This window comes from Erythranthe guttata, chromosome 1 (genome assembly GCF_056151865.1).
Source record: "Erythranthe guttata isolate IM_541 chromosome 1, IM_541, whole genome shotgun sequence".
NCBI lineage: Eukaryota > Viridiplantae > Streptophyta > Magnoliopsida > Lamiales > Phrymaceae > Erythranthe > Erythranthe guttata.
This window is the reverse complement of record NC_142533.1, coordinates 13800001-13817500: the sequence shown is the minus strand read 5'-3', so window position 1 is coordinate 13817500 and position 17500 is coordinate 13800001.

Sequence of the window (17500 nt, the reverse complement as noted above, 5' to 3'; positions counted from 1 at the left end):
ATGAATAATAGACTCATAATACACGCGACAGCGGGTTATGAGTAAATTAGTGTATCGGGTTAATAATCATGAATCATATATTGCATAATTGAGGGGTTTCGGGTGAGCAATTCTTGCATAGGGGGAAGATGAAATCCTAGGTCCGTTTTTATTGATATTTTCTCGTGTTTATTTGCTTTCATAATTAGTTTAATTATTTAGTTGATTAAATTTGACAACTTTGCGTAGGCTGGATAAAAATCATAATTGTTAGAATTTGGTACTTAGGATTAGATAATTTGAGTATTCCCTGTGGGATCGACATCCGACTCTCACGAGTCCACTTTTACTACTTGTTTGCGATACGTGCACTTGCGTGTTAGGTATTTAGCACCCAACAAGTTTTTGGCGCCGTTGCCGGGGAATACGACTAAATTATCTATTTATCATAATATTAAATTTGAGCAATTTTTCTTATTTCAGCCATTTAATTTTTATTTTTATTTTTATTTTTTATTTTTTGTTGTTTTTGTTTCATGTCTGGTTACAATTTTCGGGCACCTCAAACGGGATATGAATGGCTTCCATCTGACGAATACCTCCAAAACACCTATGATATGCCTCCGTTTTGTTCAGCATGTGGTGGAAATCATTATTCCGATCAATGTTGGGGATCACCAACAGCGACGAATTTCGACGAAATTACCAACGGAGGTTATTGGAACACTTACACCAACACATACGAGCAAAGCTTTCAAGACAAATATTTGAACGAGTTTCAACATAGAGAGCCACAATTTGATGATTTTCAAAATTATGATCCAATGCAGCAGCAGCAGACCACTGATGAATAAGTTGATTTGGTATCCCTCATTGCCGAATTCATGAAGTCCACTCAAGCATCATTTCGAAACATGGAGATACAACTGGAAGAGATGACGCTCAAATTAAAATCTGAATCTCTTGAAAATATTCCAGACGAAATCGGCAATGGTTATATCAAAGAAAATTCGGGTGAAGCCTGCGGTGAGAAAAATCTTCTATGTCCGGAAAATAGTGTTAATTTGAGAGAAATAGAAATTACGAAGACACTTGAGCATGATGAATCTGAGAAGGCAATCGAGCTAAACCACGAAGATGCCTCAAAACAAGAGAAGAATGAGATGGATGTAATGATTGAAGATATTCAAGTTGTGGACTCTGTCGTTGATCTAAATGTGGATTTGAAGGCATCAATAGTGGTTGATGAGAAGACTAATATTTTTGACGTGGAGCTTATACGCAGAATGGAGGTTTTTGTATACCGATTTGAGGGGGCGGGTGATGAAGATCCCATCTTGGCTTCGTACCGATTGATTAAAACAAAAAAAGACTACAAGCTAAGGTGGACCGTAACATATTGCAGTGCTATCCATGCCTTGATTGGAATTGAAGTGATAGAGCTCATGGATGGATGCGCAATCTACAAGGCTTTGGATTGGACATAACAATTTCAAGAAGCAAAGTCTGGCTGAAGACTTAAAATTTAGCGCTTCTCGGGAGGCAACCCGAGCTTTACTGTTTTTCATATTTTTCTTTAATTTTATGTTTTATTTTTATTTTCATAGGCATGCATTCTAATTACTTTATTTGATTTCTTATTTTTAAGGTCGGAATAGCGATCGGGACAGTCATCCGAGAGACATAGAGGGCAATCTTCGCAAGAGAAAAATCAAATTTCTTTCCCACAAATTCTCACACCCCGAAGACAACGATTCCGACTAAATCAGGTGTTTTCTATCCTTAAACTTTGCGCTAATTTCGTTGAGGGCAACGAAAATTTTAAGTTTGGGGGTGAAAAATCATGTTTTTTTGTGCTTATTTGTTTTAGTTTGCATGCATTAGGTTTAATTTATTTTTATTTATTTTTATTGCTTTAATCGTTCTTTCCGGAATAAAAAAAAAAAACAATTGCTTGAGTCGAATGCATCGATGAGTTATAATGATGAGAGATGATCAATGTTTGATGATGAGATTGCTTGTTTTGTGTGATGAGGATTAGATGTTTGTTTAGCTTTCGATTCAACGGAACTTAGAAACGAATTATTGCTAGGAATCACACTTTGTGCATTGTTTTGGTTGAATGTTTTGTATTTTAAATTTGGAGTTAATTTGTGTTAGATCATGCTATGTTCGGTTTTAGACCTCACCTTAGGAAATTTATGATACGAAGTATTGAGTAGTGAGTGATTTGGGATATGATTTGGGCCTTCTTTGATCCGTTTGAGCCTTTCAAGCCGACCTTTTATCGAAACTATCATTAGAACCTTGATTTGAGCCTCGGAGAAAAGGTGTTCTTTCTTTTAGCCGTATGAGGTAGAAAAGTGGAGATTTTTGAAAAATTAACCCTTGGAGTTCGGTCGAAAATTTTTATAAGGTCCTTCTTCTTCGAAAAAAAAAAGACAAATATATATGCTTCTAAAAAAAAAAGAAAAAGAAAAAGAAAAAGAAAAGAGAAAAAGAAGAAGAAGAAGAGACTAGAAGGGAGAAGTAAGGACTAGTTGTTGAATTGCTTTGAAGGCTCGATCCATTGTCTTAAGAGCAAAAGTGGAGACTTTTGAACTCTTAAGAATCGAGTTTATTAAAGTCCTTAGAGGTGAATTCATTGTTTCAAACGCCTATCCTTCAAATTTTGGCGTAATCACCTCAATTCAAGAAGAATAGCCACATATACCCATATTTCCTACCTCGAACCAAAGAGCCTAACAATTGAAAGCCACGAAGCCCCAATGATCCCAATAGCTTAATGTTCGATATTAGTAGAGTAGAATAATTTGGTGAGTATTTGGAGTCAAACATATGCATGTAAGCATAAATTTTTTCTATCTTTAGTTTACAAATATTGGATGCTTGAAGCAATTGCATGAATTGTGGTTTTTGGATATGGTAAGTGACTAAGTGCTTTTGAATTTTGAGCTTGCGAATGCCTAAGAATTTTCATTATAATTAAAAGTTCTGAAAACGTGAAGTTGGTCATTAATCTATGTGATGAGATGCGGTAGTTGAGTTATTTGCTTACGATTCGATATTGCTTGAGGGCAAGCAAAAGTTCAAGTTTGGGGGTGTGTTGAGTGTAGATTTTACACTCAATACGTTTACTTTACGTGGATATTTTGTTTAGATTTAATTATATTTGTGCTTTAATTGATTGATTTTGTGTTTTATAAGTGAAAAACGAGAATTAGGTGTCCATGAAGGAAAAAAAGATCAAAAAGAAAGGAAAAAGTTGCAAATAAGGAAACAAATCAAATTGGAAGAAGGAATCTCGCCACAACTTTGACATTGTCCACCATTTCGAGCATATCTCTCTCATACGAACTCCGAATTAGGTGATTTTGGTGGCATTGGGAAGCTAATTTCAAGGGCTACAATTCTTATTTACACAACATTCCAAAATTCGGACTCCAACATGGCACAAATCGACGAACAAATCCTGATGGGGGAAAGTGGCGGAAATTGATTCTTATTAGGTTTCCACTACTTCCTTATGAAGAAAAGCCTATAAAAGCAACAAGTCTCTACACCATAAAGACAAAATTTTACACCACAAAACGCGAAGAACGAAGATCAACGAAGACTCACGCATAGTTTTTCTTATTTATTTTATTTATTCTATTTTGCTTATCATAAGAATTACGAGTAGCTAAGTTATTAATCTAGGATTTTGTCGGAACCCTATGTGGGGATGGTGAACCCGTTTTCTTGAGATTATGCAATTATGATTTTATGATTATTTCTTATACTTGTTATGATTGTTAGTGCATGAACTTGATCAATTTATGTGCTTTATCTGTGATTATTGGGATTGACTCGACAGGGCTATTTCGATAATTAGACGGTAAGTATAAGAACCTTCGACTAGTTTTCACCGGATGAGTGTGTTAATTGCATGTGGTGTCGTAGACATACAGATATCACCTTAGGTAGCCATGTACGAGACTTGTTAGTTAATGCTTTATTCATAATTTGTTTGTATAGACATATAGTGAACCGTTTATGAATAATAGACTCATAATACACGCGACAGCGGGTTATGAGTAAATTAGTGTATCGGGTTAATAATCATGAATCATATATTGCATAATTGAGGGGTTTCGGGTGAGCAATTCTTGCATAGGGGGAAGATGAAATCCTAGGTCCGTTTTTATTGATATTTTCTCGTGTTTATTTGCTTTCATAATTAGTTTAATTATTTAGTTGATTAAATTTGACAACTTTGCGTAGGCTGGATAAAAATCATAATTGTTAGAATTTGGTACTTAGGATTAGATAATTTGAGTATTCCCTGTGGGATCGACATCCGACTCTCACGAGTCCACTTTTACTACTTGTTTGCGATACGTGCACTTGCGTGTTAGGTATTTAGCACCCAACAAGTTTTTGGCGTCGTTGCCGGGGAATACGACTAAATTATCTATTTATCATAATATTAAATTTGAGCAATTTTTCTTATTTCAGCCATTTAATTTTTATTTTTATTTTTATTTTTTATTTTTTGTTGTTTTTGTTTCATGTCTGGTTACAATTTTCGGGCACCTCAAACGGGATATGAATGGCTTCCATCTGACGAATACCTCCAAAACACCTATGATATGCCTCCGTTTTGTTCAGCATGTGGTGGAAATCATTATTCCGATCAATGTTGGGGATCACCAACAGTGACGAATTTCGACGAAATTACCAACGGAGGTTATTGGAACACTTACACCAACACATACGAGCAAAGCTTTCAAGACAAATATTTGAACGAGTTTCAACATAGAGAGCCACAATTTGATGATTTTCAAAATTATGATCCAATGCAGCAGCAGCAGACCACTGATGAATAAGTTGATTTGGTATCCCTCATTGCCGAATTCATGAAGTCCACTCAAGCATCATTTCGAAACATGGAGATACAACTGGAAGAGATGACGCTCAAATTAAAATCTGAATCTCTTGAAAATATTCCAGACGAAATCGGCAATGGTTATATCAAAGAAAATTCGGGTGAAGCCTGCGGTGAGAAAAATCTTCTATGTCCGGAAAATAGTGTTAATTTGAGAGAAATAGAAATTACGAAGACACTTGAGCATGATGAATCTGAGAAGGCAATCGAGCTAAACCACGAAGATGCCTCAGAACAAGAGAAGAATGAGATGGATGTAATGATTGAAGATATTCAAGTTGTGGACTCTGTCGTTGATCTAAATGTGGATTTGAAGGCATCAATAGTGGTTGATGAGAAGACTAATATTTTTGACGTGGAGCTTATACGCAGAATGGAGGTTTTTGTATACCGATTTGAGGGGGCGGGTGATGAAGATCCCATCTTGGCTTCGTACCGATTGATTAAAACAAAAAAAGACTACAAGCTAAGGTGGACCGTAACATATTGCAGTGCTATCCATGCCTTGATTGGAATTGAAGTGATAGAGCTCATGGATGGATGCGCAATCTACAAGGCTTTGGATTGGACATAACAATTTCAAGAAGCAAAGTCTGGCTGAAGACTTAAAATTTAGCGCTTCTCGGGAGGCAACCCGAGCTTTACTGTTTTTCATATTTTTCTTTAATTTTATGTTTTATTTTTATTTTCATAGGCATGCATTCTAATTACTTTATTTGATTTCTTATTTTTAAGGTCGGAATAGCGATCGGGACAGTCATCCGAGAGACATAGAGGGCAATCTTCGCAAGAGAAAAATCAAATTTCTTTCCCACAAATTCTCACACCCCGAAGACAACGATTCCGACTAAATCAGGTGTTTTCTATCCTTAAACTTTGCGCTAATTTCGTTGAGGGCAACGAAAATTTTAAGTTTGGGGGTGAAAAATCATGTTTTTTTGTGCTTATTTGTTTTAGTTTGCATGCATTAGGTTTAATTTATTTTTATTTATTTTTATTGCTTTAATCGTTCTTTCCGGAATAAAAAAAAAAACAATTGCTTGAGTCGAATGCATCGATGAGTTATAATGATGAGAGATGATCAATGTTTGATGATGAGATTGCTTGTTTTGTGTGATGAGGATTAGATGTTTGTTTAGCTTTCGATTCAACGGAACTTAGAAACGAATTATTGCTAGGAATCACACTTTGTGCATTGTTTTGGTTGAATGTTTTGTATTTTAAATTTGGAGTTAATTTGTGTTAGATCATGCTATGTTCGGTTTTAGACCTCACCTTAGGAAATTTATGATACGAAGTATTGAGTAGTGAGTGATTTGGGATATGATTTGGGCCTTCTTTGATCCGTTTGAGCCTTTCAAGCCGACCTTTTATCGAAACTATCATTAGAACCTTGATTTGAGCCTCGGAGAAAAGGTGTTCTTTCTTTTAGCCGTATGAGGTAGAAAAGTGGAGATTTTTGAAAAATTAACCCTTGGAGTTCGGTCGAAAATTTTTATAAGGTCCTTCTTCTTCGAAAAAAAAAAGACAAATATATATGCTTCTAAAAAAAAAAGAAAAAGAAAAAGAAAAAGAAAAGAGAAAAAGAAGAAGAAGAAGAGACTAGAAGGGAGAAGTAAGGACTAGTTGTTGAATTGTTTTGAAGGCTCGATCCATTGTCTTAAGAGCAAAAGTGGAGACTTTTGAACTCTTAAGAATCGAGTTTATTAAAGTCCTTAGAGGTGAATTCATTGTTTCAAACGCCTATCCTTCAAATTTTGGCGTAATCACCTCAATTCAAGAAGAATAGCCACATATACCCATATTTCCTACCTCGAACCAAAGAGCCTAACAATTGAAAGCCACAAAGCCCCAATGATCCCAATAGCTTAATGTTCGATATTAGTAGAGTAGAATAATTTGGTGAGTATTTGGAGTCAAACATATGCATGTAAGCATAAATTTTTTCTATCTTTAGTTTACAAATATTGGATGCTTGAAGCAATTGCATGAATTGTGGTTTTTGGATATGGTAAGTGACTAAGTGCTTTTGAATTTTGAGCTTGCGAATGCCTAAGAATTTTCATTATAATTAAAAGTTCTGAAAACGTGAAGTTGGTCATTAATCTATGTGATGAGATGCGGTAGTTGAGTTATTTGCTTACGATTCGATATTGCTTGAGGGCAAGCAAAAGTTCAAGTTTGGGGGTGTGTTGAGTGTAGATTTTACACTCAATACGTTTACTTTACGTGGATATTTTGTTTAGATTTAATTATATTTGTGCTTTAATTGATTGATTTTGTGTTTTATAAGTGAAAAACGAGAATTAGGTGTCCATGAAGGAAAAAAAGATCAAAAAGAAAGGAAAAAGTTGCAAATAAGGAAACAAATCAAATTGGAAGAAGGAATCTCGCCACAACTTTGACATTGTCCACCATTTCGAGCATATCTCTCTCATACGAACTCCGAATTAGGTGATTTTGGTGGCATTGGGAAGCTAATTTCAAGGGCTACAATTCTTATTTACACAACATTCCAAAATTCGGACTCCAACATGGCACAAATCGACGAACAAATCCTGATGGGGGAAAGTGGCGGAAATTGATTCTTATTAGGTTTCCACTACTTCCTTATGAAGAAAAGCCTATAAAAGCAACAAGTCTCTACACCATAAAGACAAAATTTTACACCACAAAACGCGAAGAACGAAGATCAACGAAGACTCACGCATAGTTTTTCTTATTTATTTTATTTATTCTATTTTGCTTATCATAAGAATTACGAGTAGCTAAGTTATTAATCTAGGATTTTGTCGGAACCCTATGTGGGGATGGTGAACCCGTTTTCTTGAGATTATGCAATTATGATTTTATGATTATTTCTTATACTTGTTATGATTGTTAGTGCATGAACTTGATCAATTTATGTGCTTTATCTGTGATTATTGGGATTGACTCGACAGGGCTATTTCGATAATTAGACGGTAAGTATAAGAACCTTCGACTAGTTTTCACCGGATGAGTGTGTTAATTGCATGTGGTGTCGTAGACATACAGATATCACCTTAGGTAGCCATGTACGAGACTTGTTAGTTAATGCTTTATTCATAATTTGTTTGTATAGACATATAGTGAACCGTTTATGAATAATAGACTCATAATACACGCGACAGCGGGTTATGAGTAAATTAGTGTATCGGGTTAATAATCATGAATCATATATTGCATAATTGAGGGGTTTCGGGTGAGCAATTCTTGCATAGGGGGAAGATGAAATCCTAGGTCCGTTTTTATTGATATTTTCTCGTGTTTATTTGCTTTCATAATTAGTTTAATTATTTAGTTGATTAAATTTGACAACTTTGCGTAGGCTGGATAAAAATCATAATTGTTAGAATTTGGTACTTAGGATTAGATAATTTGAGTATTCCCTGTGGGATCGACATCCGACTCTCACGAGTCAACTTTTACTACTTGTTTGCGATACGTGCACTTGCGTGTTAGGTATTTAGCACCCAACAAGTTTTTGGCGCCGTTGCCGGGGAATACGACTAAATTATCTATTTATCATAATATTAAATTTGAGCAATTTTTCTTATTTCAGCCATTTAATTTTTATTTTTATTTTTATTTTTTATTTTTTGTTGTTTTTGTTTCATGTCTGGTTACAATTTTCGGGCACCTCAAACGGGATATGAATGGCTTCCATCTGACGAATACCTCCAAAACACCTATGATATGCCTCCGTTTTGTTCAGCATGTGGTGGAAATCATTATTCCGATCAATGTTGGGGATCACCAACAGTGACGAATTTCGACGAAATTACCAACGGAGGTTATTGGAACACTTACACCAACACATACGAGCAAAGCTTTCAAGACAAATATTTGAACGAGTTTCAACATAGAGAGCCACAATTTGATGATTTTCAAAATTATGATCCAATGCAGCAGCAGCAGACCACTGATGAATAAGTTGATTTGGTATCCCTCATTGCCGAATTCATGAAGTCCACTCAAGCATCATTTCGAAACATGGAGATACAACTGGAAGAGATGACGCTCAAATTAAAATCTGAATCTCTTGAAAATATTCCAGACGAAATCGGCAATGGTTATATCAAAGAAAATTCGGGTGAAGCCTGCGGTGAGAAAAATCTTCTATGTCCGGAAAATAGTGTCAATTTGAGAGAAATAGAAATTACGAAGACACTTGAGCATGATGAATCTGAGAAGGCAATCGAGCTAAACCACGAAGATGCCTCAGAACAAGAGAAGAATGAGATGGATGTAATGATTGAAGATATTCAAGTTGTGGACTCTGTCGTTGATCTAAATGTGGATTTGAAGGCATCAATAGTGGTTGATGAGAAGACTAATATTTTTGACGTGGAGCTTATACGCAGAATGGAGGTTTTTGTATACCGATTTGAGGGGGCGGGTGATGAAGATCCCATCTTGGCTTCGTACCGATTGATTAAAACAAAAAAAGACTACAAGCTAAGGTGGACCGTAACATATTGCAGTGCTATCCATGCCTTGATTGGAATTGAAGTGATAGAGCTCATGGATGGATGCGCAATCTACAAGGCTTTGGATTGGACATAACAATTTCAAGAAGCAAAGTCTGGCTGAAGACTTAAAATTTAGCGCTTCTCGGGAGGCAACCCGAGCTTTACTGTTTTTCATATTTTTCTTTAATTTTATGTTTTATTTTTATTTTCATAGGCATGCATTCTAATTACTTTATTTGATTTCTTATTTTTAAGGTCGGAATAGCGATCGGGACAGTCATCCGAGAGACATAGAGGGCATCTTCGCAAGAGAAAAATCAAATTTCTTTCCCACAAATTCTCACACCCCGAAGACAACGATTCCGACTAAATCAGGTGTTTTCTATCCTTAAACTTTGCGCTAATTTCGTTGAGGGCAATGAAAATTTTAAGTTTGGGGGTGAAAAATCATTTTTTTTTGTGCTTATTTGTTTTAGTTTGCATGCATTAGGTTCAATTTATTTTTATTTATTTTTATTGCTTTAATCGTTTTTTCCGGAATAAAAAAAAAACAATTGCTTGAGTCGAATGCATCGATGAGTTATAATGATGAGAGATGATCAATGTTTGATGATGAGATTGCTTGTTTTGTGTGATAAGGATTAGATGTTTGTGTAGCTTTCGATTCAACGGAACTTAGAAACGAATTATTGCTAGGAATCACACTTTGTGCATTGTTTTGGTTGAATGTTTTGTATTTTAAATTTGGAGTTAATTTGTGTTAGATCATGCTATGTTCGGTTTTAGACCTCACCTTAGGAAATTTATGATACGAAGTATTGAGTAGTGAGTGATTTGGGATATGATTTGGGCCTTCTTTGATCCGTTTGAGCCTTTCAAGCCGACCTTTTATCGAAATTATCATTAGAACCTTGATTTGAGCCTCGGAGAAAAGGTGTTCTTTCTTTTAGCCGTATGAGGTAGAAAAGTGGAGATTTTTGAAAAATTAACCCTTGGAGTTCGGTCGAAAATTTTTATAAGGTCCTTCTTCTTCGAAAAAAAAAAGACAAATATATATGCTTCTAAAAAAAAAAGAAAAAGAAAAAGAAAAAGAAAAGAGAAAAAGAAGAAGAAGAGACTAGAAGGGAGAAGTAAGGACTAGTTGTTGAATTGTTTTGAAGGCTCGATCCATTGTCTTAAGAGCAAAAGTGGAGACTTTTGAACTCTTAAGAATCGAGTTTATTAAAGTCCTTAGAGGTGAATTCATTGTTTCAAACGCCTATCCTTCAAATTTTGGCATAATCACCTCAATTCAAGAAGAATAGCCACATATACCCATATTTCCTACCTCGAACCAAAGAGCCTAACAATTGAAAGCCACAAAGCCCCAATGATCCCAATAGCTTAATGTTCGATATTAGTAGAGTAGAATAATTTGGTGAGTATTTGGAGTCAAACATATGCATGTAAGCATAAATTTTTTCTATCTTTAATTTACAAATATTTGATGCTTGAAGCAATTGCATGAATTGTGGTTTTTGGATATGGTAAGTGACTAAGTGCTTTTGAATTTTGAGCTTGCGAATGCCTAAGAATTTTCATTATAATTAAAAGTTCTGAAAACGTGAAGTTGGTCATTAATCTATGTGATGAGATGCGGTAGTTGAGTTATTTGCTTACGATTCGATATTGCTTGAGGACAAGCAAAAGTTCAAGTTTGGGGGTGTGTTGAGTGTAGATTTTACACTCAATACGTTTACTTTACGTGGATATTTTGTTTAGATTTAATTATATTTGTGTTTTAATTGATTGATTTTGTGTTTTATAAGTGAAAAACAAGAATTAGGTGTCCATGAAGGAAAAAAAGATCAAAAAGAAAGGAAAAACTTGCAAATAAGGAAACAAATCAAATTGGAAGAAGGAATCTCGCCACAACTTTGACAGTGTCCACCATTTCGAGCATATCTCTCTCACGAACTCCGAATTAGGTGATTTTGGTGGCATTGGGAAGCTAATTTCAAGGGCTACAATTCTTATTTACACAACATTCCAAAATTCGGACTCCAACATGGCACAAATCGACGAACAAATCCTGATGGGGGAAAGTGGCGGAAATTGATTCTTATTAGGTTTCCACTACTTCCTTATGAAGAAAAGCCTATAAAAGCAACAAGTCTCTACACCATAAAGACAAAATTTTACACCACAAAACGCGAAGAACGAAGATCAACGAAGACTCACGCATAGTTTTTCTTATTTATTTTATTTATTCTATTTTGCTTATCATAAGAATTACGAGTAGCTAAGTTATTAATCTAGGATTTTGTCGGAACCCTATGTGGGGATGGTGAACCCGTTTTCTTGAGATTATGCAATTATGATTTTATGATTATTTCTTATACTTGTTATGATTGTTAGTGCATGAACTTGATCAATTTATGTGCTTTATCTGTGATTATTGGGATTGACTCGACAGGGCTATTTCGATAATTAGACGGTAAGTATAAGAACCTTCGACTAGTTTTCACCGGATGAGTGTGTTAATTGCATGTGGTGTCGTAGACATACAGATATCACCTTAGGTAGCCATGTACGAGACTTGTTAGTTAATGCTTTATTCATAATTTGTTTGTATAGACATATAGTGAACCGTTTATGAATAATAGACTCATAATACACGCGACAGCGGGTTATGAGTAAATTAGTGTATCGGGTTAATAATCATGAATCATATATTGCATAATTGAGGGGTTTCGGGTGAGCAATTCTTGCATAGGGGGAAGATGAAATCCTAGGTCCGTTTTTATTGATATTTTCTCGTGTTTATTTGCTTTCATAATTAGTTTAATTATTTAGTTGATTAAATTTGACAACTTTGCGTAGGCTGGATAAAAATCATAATTGTTAGAATTTGGTACTTAGGATTAGATAATTTGAGTATTCCCTGTGGGATCGACATCCGACTCTCACGAGTCCACTTTTACTACTTGTTTGCGATACGTGCACTTGCGTGTTAGGTATTTAGCACCCAACAAGTTTTTGGCGCCGTTGCCGGGGAATACGACTAAATTATCTATTTATCATAATATTAAATTTGAGCAATTTTTCTTATTTCAGCCATTTAATTTTTATTTTTATTTTTATTTTTTATTTTTTGTTGTTTTTGTTTCATGTCTGGTTAAAATTTTCGGGCACCTCAAACGGGATATGAATGGCTTCCATCTGACGAATACCTCCAAAACACCTATGATATGCCTCCGTTTTGTTCAGCATGTGGTGGAAATCATTATTCCGATCAATGTTGGGGATCACCAACAGTGACGAATTTCGACGAAATTACCACCGGAGGTTATTGGAACACTTACACCAACACATACGAGCAAAGCTTTCAAGACAAATATTTGAACGAGTTTCAACATAGAGAGCCACAATTTGATGATTTTCAAAATTATGATCCAATGCAGCAGCAGCAGACCACTGATGAATAAGTTGATTTGGTATCCCTCATTGCCGAATTCATGAAGTCCACTCAAGCATCATTTCGAAACATGGAGATACAACTGGAAGAGATGACGCTCAAATTAAAATCTGAATCTCTTGAAAATATTCCAGACGAAATCGGCAATGGTTATATCAAAGAAAATTCGGGTGAAGCCTGCGGTGAGAAAAATCTTCTATGTCCGGAAAATAGTGTCAATTTGAGAGAAATAGAAATTACGAAGACACTTGAGCATGATGAATCTGAGAAGGCAATCGAGCTAAACCACGAAGATGCCTCAGAACAAGAGAAGAATGAGATGGATGTAATGATTGAAGATATTCAAGTTGTGGACTCTGTCGTTGATCTAAATGTGGATTTGAAGGCATCAATAGTGGTTGATGAGAAGACTAATATTTTTGACGTGGAGCTTATACGCAGAATGGAGGTTTTTGTATACCGATTTGAGGGGGCGGGTGATGAAGATCCCATCTTGGCTTCGTACCGATTGATTAAAACAAAAAAAGACTACAAGCTAAGGTGGACCGTAACATATTGCAGTGCTATCCATGCCTTGATTGGAATTGAAGTGATAGAGATCATGGATGGATGCGCAATCTACAAGGCTTTGGATTGGACATAACAATTTCAAGAAGCAAAGTCTGGCTGAAGACTTAAAATTTAGCTCTTCTCGGGAGGCAACCCGAGCTTTACTGTTTTTCATATTTTTCTTTAATTTTATGTTTTATTTTTATTTTCATAGGCATGCATTCTAATTACTTTATTTGATTTCTTATTTTTAAGGTCGGAATAGCGATCGGGACAGTCATCCGAGAGACATAGAGGGCATCTTCGCAAGAGAAAAATCAAATTTCTTTCCCACAAATTCTCACACCCCGAAGACAACGATTCCGACTAAATCAGGTGTTTTCTATCCTTAAACTTTGCGCTAATTTCGTTGAGGGCAACGAAAATTTTAAGTTTGGGGGTGAAAAATCATGTTTTTTTGTGCTTATTTGTTTTAGTTTGCATGCATTAGGTTTAATTTATTTTTATTTATTTTTATTGCTTTTATCGTTTTTTCCGGAATAAAAAAAAACAATTGCTTGAGTCGAATGCATCGATGAGTTATAATGATGAGAGATGATCAATGTTTGATGATGAGATTGCTTGTTTTGTGTGATAAGGATTAGATGTTTGTTTAGCTTTCGATTCAACGGAACTTAGAAACGAATTATTGCTAGGAATCACACTTTGTGCATTGTTTTGGTTGAATGTTTTGTATTTTAAATTTGGAGTTAATTTGTGTTAGATCATGCTATGTTCGGTTTTAGACCTCACCTTAGGAAATTTATGATACGAAGTATTGAGTAGTGAGTGATTTGGGATATGATTTGGGCCTTCTTTGATCCGTTTGAGCCTTTCAAGCCGACCTTTTATCGAAATTATCATTAGAACCTTGATTTGAGCCTCGGAGAAAAGGTGTTCTTTCTTTTAGCCGTATGAGGTAGAAAAGTGGAGATTTTTGAAAAATTAACCCTTGGAGTTCGGTCGAAAATTTTTATAAGGTCCTTCTTCTTCGAAAAAAAAAAGACAAATATATATGCTTCTAAAAAAAAAAAGAAAAAGAAAAAGAAAAAGAAAAGAGAAAAAGAAGAAGAAGAGACTAGAAGGGAGAAGTAAGGACTAGTTGTTGAATTGTTTTGAAGGCTCGATCCATTGTCTTAAGAGCAAAAGTGGAGACTTTTGAACTCTTAAGAATCGAGTTTATTAAAGTCCTTAGAGGTGAATTCATTGTTTCAAACGCCTATCCTTAAAATTTTGGCGTAATCACCTCAATTCAAGAAGAATAGCCACATATACCCATATTTCCTACCTCGAACCAAAGAGCCTAACAATTGAAAGCCACAAAGCCCCAATGATCCCAATAGCTTAATGTTCGATATTAGTAGAGTAGAATAATTTGGTGAGTATTTGGAGTCAAACATATGCATGTAAGCATAAATTTTTTCTATCTTTAATTTACAAATATTGGATGCTTGAAGCAATTGCATGAATTGTGGTTTTTGGATATGGTAAGTGACTAAGTGCTTTTGAATTTTGAGCTTGCGAATGCCTAAGAATTTTCATTATAATTAAAAGTTCTGAAAACGTGAAAGTGTTCATTAATCTATGTGATGAGATGCGGCAGTTGAGTTATTTGCTTACGATTCGATATTGCTTGAGGACAAGCAAAAGTTTAAGTTTGGGGGTGTGTTGAGTGTAGATTTTACACTCAATACGTTTACTTTACGTGGATATTTTGTTTAGATTTAATTATATTTGTGCTTTAATTGATTGATTTTGTGTTTTATAAGTGAAAAACGAGAATTAGGTGTCCATGAAGGAAAAAAAGATCAAAAAGAAAGGAAAAAGTTGCAAATAAGGAAACAAATCAAATTGGAAGAAGGAATCTCGCCACAACTTTGACAGTGTCCACCATTTCGAGCATATCTCTCTCATACGAACTCCGAATTAGGTGATTTTGGTGGCATTGGGAAGCTAATTTCAAGGGCTACAATTCTTATTTACACAACATTACAAAATTCGGACTCCAACATGGCACAAATCGACGAACAAATCCTGATGGGGGAAAGTGGCGGAAATTGATTCTTATTAGGTTTCCACTACTTCCTTATGAAGAAAAGCCTATAAAAGCAACAAGTCTCTACACCATAAAGACAAAATTTTACACCACAAAACGCGAAGAACGAAGATCAACGAAGACTCACGCATAGTTTTTCTTATTTATTTTATTTATTCTATTTTGCTTATCATAAGAATTACGAGTAGCTAAGTTATTAATCTAGGATTTTGTCGGAACCCTATGTGGGGATGGTGAACCCGTTTTCTTGAGATTATGCAATTATGATTTTATGATTATTTCTTATACTTGTTATGATTGTTAGTGCATGAACTTGATCAATTTATGTGCTTTATCTGTGATTATTGGGATTGACTCGACAGGGCTATTTCGATAATTAGACGGTAAGTATAAGAACCTTCGACTAGTTTTCACCGGATGAGTGTGTTAATTGCATGTGGTGTCGTAGACATACAGATATCACCTTAGGTAGCCATGTACGAGACTTGTTAGTTAATGCTTTATTCATAATTTGTTTGTATAGACATATAGTGAACCGTTTATGAATAATAGACTCATAATACACGCGACAGCGGGTTATGAGTAAATTAGTGTATCGGGTTAATAATCATGAATCATATATTGCATAATTGAGGGGTTTCGGGTGAGCAATTCTTGCATAGGGGGAAGATGAAATCCTAGTCCGTTTTTATTGATATTTTCTCGTGTTTATTTGCTTTCATAATTAGGTTAATTATTTAGTTGATTAAATTTGACAACTTTGCGTAGGCTGGATAAAAATCATAATTGTTAGAATTTGGTACTTAGGATTAGATAATTTGAGTATTCCCTGTGGGATCGACATCCGACTCTCACGAGTCCACTTTTACTACTTGTTTGCGATACGTGCACTTGCGTGTTAGGTATTTAGCACCCAACAAGTTTTTGGCGTCGTTGCCGGGGAATACGACTAAATTATCTATTTATCATAATATTAAATTTGAGCAATTTTTCTTATTTCAGCCATTTAAGTTTTATTTTTATTTTTATTTTTTATTTTTTGTTGTTTTTGTTTCATGTCTGGTTACAATTTTCGGGCACCTCAAACGGGATATGAATGGCTTCCATCTGACGAATACCTCCAAAACACCTATGATATGCCTCCATTTTTCGAATGAGAGCCATCCCACGAAGCACCGACAGCCGTATAGCAATCCCATCGCCTATATTCCCCTCGCCTACTAGCACCGATTCGCTCGAGAGCCACAAATCATCATGCACATCATGCATCACGGAGTAGGGAACGAGCGAGACAACCTTTCCCATTAGGCAACGTGCAAACCAACATTGTTGCCCGAAAGACAACTCACTTCCTCGACAAAGTGGGGTTCGAAGCATAACTCGTACTACCCACGCCATTTTCGGATGAGAGCCATCCTACAACGCAACGACAGCCGTATCACACTCCAATCGCCTATCGGGGGCTGACTTCGAACGAACTCCACCCAACGATGGTCCGACGAGCACAAATTATCATACCATACCAACCCGTAAGAATGCATGTTGCCGGGCTTCGCCGAAGCACCGCACCGGCCTCAATATTGACTAGGAAGAAACATCTTCATTACCGACAAGCCAACTTCTTTATTCGGGACAAGCAACCTTCTTTATTCGGCATCTTTCTTTATTCGGGCATCTTTCTTTATAAGTCAACTTCCGCAAGGGACTAAAAAAAAAAAAAAAAAAACAATTTTTTTTTTTTCCGACAGACCGCCGCCGCCGCCGCCGTTGGGTGGTGGTGCCGCCCGCCCGCCACCACTGGCCCACCATTCCTGCCGCAGGGGGGCGCGGCAGGCCCTCTTTTGCCAAAGTTGCTAGCAACTTTGCCCAAGTTGCTAGCACCTTGGGCAAAGTTGCTAGCACCTTGGCCTAGCACCCTCCTTGGACACCTCCCTCCCTATAGTAGTGAAATGGACAAAATCAGCCAAATGACCACTAGACATTGAAAATGCCGAGGGAAG